The sequence below is a fragment of the Peromyscus eremicus genome, chromosome 15, assembly GCF_949786415.1.
Source record: "Peromyscus eremicus chromosome 15, PerEre_H2_v1, whole genome shotgun sequence".
NCBI lineage: Eukaryota > Metazoa > Chordata > Mammalia > Rodentia > Cricetidae > Peromyscus > Peromyscus eremicus.
The window spans coordinates 36,261,750-36,267,749 of NC_081431.1; positions in this window are offsets into that span (position 1 = coordinate 36,261,750).

Genomic DNA, 6,000 nt, shown 5'->3' on the forward strand with positions numbered 1-6,000 from the left:
GGTCTGCTGTATAAAAGGTTTGATTTAAGGACATTTAATCTTGTTCTCTGACAGAGAGGTTTTCGAGGAAGCCTTTCAGGCACACATCTGAATATTGAATGGCTTTGGGAGCTGCTTCCCCACTGAGGCCCTGTCTCTTCCTACCATAAGGACTAGGGTTCTCCTTCTAAGAAGCACTGAGTGCTAATTCAGCATCCTCTCCATGCTAGACAAAAATATGAGCTTGAAGCAAGGGCCCCGATTCAGAATACTGGCTAGGATTCTAAACCTGTCAACAAAACACCTACTAGTCTCATCTGCCCAAATACTTCATCCATTAATATTTTCATTTCATTTCATCCTTACGAGAAGTATTGGGAGGATAGTGAAACTGAGGTTGAGAGAAGTTCAGCAGTGTATGTGAGACTAAAGGACTCCAGTTATTCTCCCACAGATACTTGCTGGTGTTACCCTACTACACATGAGCCCCTCACTCAAATTTATCACCAGGGAAAAGAAGAAAAAGGTCCCTGAAACCCTAGTAGAGCTTTGGTGAGGGTGTGAGCATGCCCCTATATTGCTTTGGGGAAAGACAGTATCACCTTGGTTTTAGTTAGGATTGACTTACCAGTGATGAATTTCTGTATCTGATATAAATTGCCTTAAGCGTTTCGCTAACAGCTACCATAGAAGCCACTGTCCAGAGGAACAAAGGAAGAAGATAAGGCTGGCAAATTGCCTTTTTTAAAATCAGGTGGGAGATTAAGTTTTTTTTATTATCAATTAAGAGGTCTTTAGGATTCACCAGCGTGTTTAGATAGAGGAGGAGGAGGAGAGGGAGTTAAGTTAGCACCACTAAAAGGCGCAATAACTTTTATTACTCTCGGTGAAAATTAAGGACTGCTTTCATTATCCAAAAGCAACGAGGAAGCATTTTCACTTGGAACTACAGAGTACTGCCTGTTATGCCATGCCTGGATGATGCCAGCCCATGTGTTCCTGTCCCATGTAAGCTTATTACTCAGGATGTGTTCAGCAAGCATCAACTTAGTGCCTGCCTGCCATGGTACTGAATGTTGAGAGAGTGTGAGCAGGCTGTGAGATCTCTCTCCTGTTCATAACAGGGTTTTAAATTGAGTTAGGATGACATCATCTATGTACAAAGTAATTAGCAAGCAATTCAAGACAGCACACAGCTGAATATTTATGGCAAAAACAATAAATGCCAAATGATTTAAAGCAGCAAAGGGCCACAAAGAATGAAGTGCGTAGAGAAGATTTTATGGAGAAATGGGAATTGGCATAAGTCTTTCAGAGGATGGATTGGATAAACAACACAGAGAAGAGAATCCAAGTACAGAGATTAATTTAGGCAAGGAACTAGAGTTCAGAACGAGTGTGATGAAACTAATGTATTTTATATTTGTGTTTCAAATGACTAGGCAGAGATCAAGTGGATTGATTGCCCATTTAATTCCTCCCTGGTTTGCAGAGGAGAATTAAATGCTAACAGACTGAATATTGACAGAGGCAGAGTGGTCCTTAATGTGAACATCATCCCTTCCTAGGAATGCCGGGTGCTTACCTAGAAGTGGTGACAATAATTCTGACTCATTCACAGTTCCCTCCCTTCCTGGGAGGTCGATGGGGGGCTCTGAAAGCACTCTGAGTGTTAATGATAAGTACAGGAATGCAAAAACACTCTATATTGGCTCAGACCGATGATCAATCCAGAGCAACATTCAGTCACCGCAAACGACACCAAGCACATACCTGCCAGACATTGTGGTCTTTTGTGACCTCAATGTAAGGTCAATGTGACCTTAAAATGTCAGGGCTGGTCCCCTAAATACTCTTAGTTTTCTCATGGCAGCTAATAGTGGCCCCATAAAATACAATATATCTAAATTAATCTTCAACCAATTTGTATTTTCTGCCAGTATCACCTCTAAGGGTAATGTTTCAGGTGTTTATTATCTGCTGTATTTAGTAATAAGGACCCCTTTCTTTTCTCCTAAACTAATTTTTTCCTTCAAGCTTTAATGTGTGCCTTTTATTTCTAATACTCCAAGCTATTATAAGCAAGTTTGTATCCAGTCCTTACGTTAAAATTTTCTCACATCTGTTAATTTTTTTTTTATTAGACAAAGTTTCATATGGCTTAGGCTGGCTTTAAACTCATAATGTAGATGGACATGACCTTGAGCTTCTGATCTTTTCGTCTCTCTACCTCACAAGCACTGGAATTAGAGGAAACCTCGGTTTATGCGGTCCTGGGGATTGAACCTAGGGCTTAGTGTACACTAGACAAGAACTATACCACCTGATCTATATACATCCCTAGCCCCCATTTGTGGATTCTTATTGGCCTTCTCTGCGGCTCTATTTCTTACTGGTAGAATTTTTGTGTGTTTGTTTGTTTGTTTACTTCCTTGCTTGTTTCTAATCATTGTCATCATCACTACCACCACCACCATAACTGTCAACATTATCTCTTCAGATACATCTTACTTATACGCCTTATCTCATTCCCTTGGCCTAACACCCATCTCTGAGACTATTTGCTCTTTGTTGAGCGGGCCTGCAGGGGAAGATGGTATGACCCAGAAGAGCAGAGGAGATAATGAAGGACCAAAGGGAAACAGGAAGAAGGGAGGGGGGCTGAGGACCAGAGATGTCATTCTCTTTACTCCAAAGCTCTCAGGAGTGCTTAGTCCTCTCTAAAGATCCCTGTATTTCAGAGTAAGTGTGTATGCCAAGTGACCACTCAGTCTTCTTGATGCTATCCGGAAGCAGTGGCCACTCTGGTTAGGCTATGCTCCTGCGACACTTCTGCTCTTCCCTTATGGACGTGTTTCTCTTCACTCTTGGGGTTGTAGCAATGAAAGTGAAGTCTTGCCTCAAGTTCTGTTTTCTGAGAAATCTGAACTAAAATAAACATCAAAATGTCACCAAAATTTGGTTGAGAAGCTAGTGGACTCTGGTTCTTGCAATCCCAACAGGAATGTGCGAGTGTTACTGATGATTCAAGGTATCAATACATGGCAAAGGATAAATAACAGTCTCAGGCCATCATATACTTCATGCCAAATAAAGAGCATAAACCATGAGATATTTCAAGGTGTGAGTAAATACTGTAACAGACAGAAAAAAAAAAAAACTAGTGCTTATCTGATTGTAAAAAGGGAAGTTTTATTTTATTTTATTTTTTTAAGGAAGGTATCCTTCAACTCTCATCTAACTTTCTCTAGCAGTTACAAAATTTATTTCTATTGGCTTGATATGACTGTATGTAAAAGAGTTTAATGTCAATTGCACACTAAAGAAATTTCATTATGTTCTCTCTATCCTACAGAAATATTAAAATGTTAAATTAAAAATATATGAAGTGGTGATTTCTATAAGACCTCATGGTTAATGATTCTTATTCCAAGAAGTACCCATTTATTCTCTTCAACATCTAAACCAGTTCATCATCTATGCCATAGTGTTTTCCAGCCCTCTCCCCTCACTCAGGCTTTCTGCATGACCACGGAGTCCTTGCATGCCTCGTCCTTTGTATCTGTCTGGGTATAAAGCCCAGACTCTAACCACTATCTGATCCGTCCACTCTGGGTATGGTTTTATATGCGCATACATGCAAATGCCCTTCTTTTTGTAAATGCTTCACCTCTCTCCTGAAACAGAAGGACTGAAGAGTGATCAGTGATCTGAAGGTCCAGAGAGCCATTCTGTACCCTTGGCTTCCTTGCACACTTGCACAAGCAATCAAATGACTGAGTTTCTCAAGCCTGGGGTGTCTGATGTGTTTGGCCTATGGTTTTACAATTCTACTTCAAGTTCCTTCAAAAGTGCTGGATGGATGGAATCCCATTTTGATGATTTATTTAAACAGTTTGTCAGGTCAACAGCATCCTGTACGCATATGATTCAAAACATAAATGTTAGCTGTAGATGCAATTTTTCATGTCAACTTATGCACCAAGGGAAAATGACCTTTATGCTAGAGAGATACGATTTCTCTACAAATAGTAGCTTGTAATGCCCTAGTATAGCAGTCACCACATTCTAATAAAATAATAATAATTCAAATGTAGGTTTCAATATAATAGCAAATTTTTTCAGGGGATTCATTTTTTTCTTAATTACAACCCTGTGGGAAAGATATGTTTTTACTTTTATAATTTTATTATTTTATCTGCTACTAGATAAATTTTAGCAAATAACATATTTCTAAAGAGGATTCATAACTTGGAAGAATTGGATAAAAATGAAAACAAAAGAGTCTCCATTTCTCTATTTTTCATAAGCCTCTTTGGAGATTATGCCTTAGCTCCGTAGGCTATGCTCTCCCCAGATTCTCTCCTCATGCCCCTGACATATCTTATGCCTTGTAGTAGGCTTTTAGTGGCTAAGTTCAAAGATTGCAAACCACATTTAATGTTGGTTTAAATGACTCAAAATTCTAGGAACCCAAAAATTACTAGAGTTAAGGTTGTTACCCTCAAATTGTCCACATAATATTGTTTTTAAAGAAGAGTGAGTTACTTTCAAGCAAGTGCACAGTCCTAAAAATATCCTTTTCCTTGGTTTGAAGATCTAACACCCATTTCTGTCTTTGAAGTTGGTGCATGAATCTTCAGGGGTATACACACCAAACATGAGGTTCTGTAGATGACTCCCAAGTCACAATCTAGAAGAAACAGCTGAGAGACGTTGACGCTCCTCCTCCCACCCATCTCTCTTTCCTGTAATTTCAGCAGTTTGTGGTCCTTGGAATCTGAACGGTTCAGAAAACTAGTCCCCTTTGGGAGCACCTAAGGTAGAGCTGCATCATTCTACGGAATGAATGAAAATTGGCAGCACTAGCAGCCGGAGCCAGGGATGTCTGTGATGGTCACTGACCTCCAGCTAGAGCAACTATGCTCCTCTGCTCTGGGGATAAGAGGAGACCACGACATGAAATGTAGATATGATAAATAATCAAAAAGGAAGTGTGACTAATCTAAGAAGAAAGCAGAATAAGCCTCTGATTGTCAAAGTTGTCAGAGGTGTCAGGGAGCTCTAAGAAGGATGATATCATCTTCAGATAACTCAGGGATCATGCCACATTTCAGAAATAGTGAAATTAATCTCTCTCTCTCTCTCTCTCTCTCTCTCTCTCTCTCTCTCTCTCTCTCTCTCTCTCTCTCTCAATGAATTCTCATGTGTCCCAGGCTACCTCTCACATGTCACCATGGCAGGTTTATGTAATTCTGGGGGCCAAACTCAAGACATCATACACACTAGGAATGCACTCTGTCAAATGAGATACATTCCCAGACCCAGTAGGATTAATCATAACATAGTAACAAACCTAAATAGTTTTAGGCAGTGTTGAGATTCGCAGCAAACATGTGTGAGAGTCAAGAATGTAAGTCCGAAACATATATACGCTTTGCAATCATACAAGTTGGAGTGACCTCTAAATAAGGAACCCAAATCTAGGACATTGTCAGGCACGGAGAGGTAAAGAATGTTACAAAGACAATCTAAAAATCAGTTGAAGGACTTTGGATGTGGGAACATATAGAAGTAGGTCTTGAGAACGAATGGGTTTTGCAAGACCAGAGGGTGCCATCAAATATGGAAAGTAGTTGTTGGAAGGGGAGAATGGCCTTTAGGTCTGAAAGCAGTCAAACTATATGTTCCACAGAGAAAAGCTAATCAGAACAAAAAGAAAGAGAAAAACAGCAACAACAAGATAGGGAGGGGGAGAGGGACGGAGGGGGAGGGAGAGAGAGAGAGAGAGAGAGAGAGAGAGAGAGAGAGAGAGAGAGAGAGAGCATGAGCATTCCTGATTCATAAGGATGCATTAGCTATGCTACATCCTCTACTTGTACATTCATCTTGGTTTTTTTTAATTAAGATTTTTTTTTTACTCATTCCACATACCAACCACGGATTCCCCCACTCATCCCTCCTCCTGCTCCCCCCAGCCTCCCCGCAGCCCACCCCCCATTCCCTCCTCCGAAAAGGTAT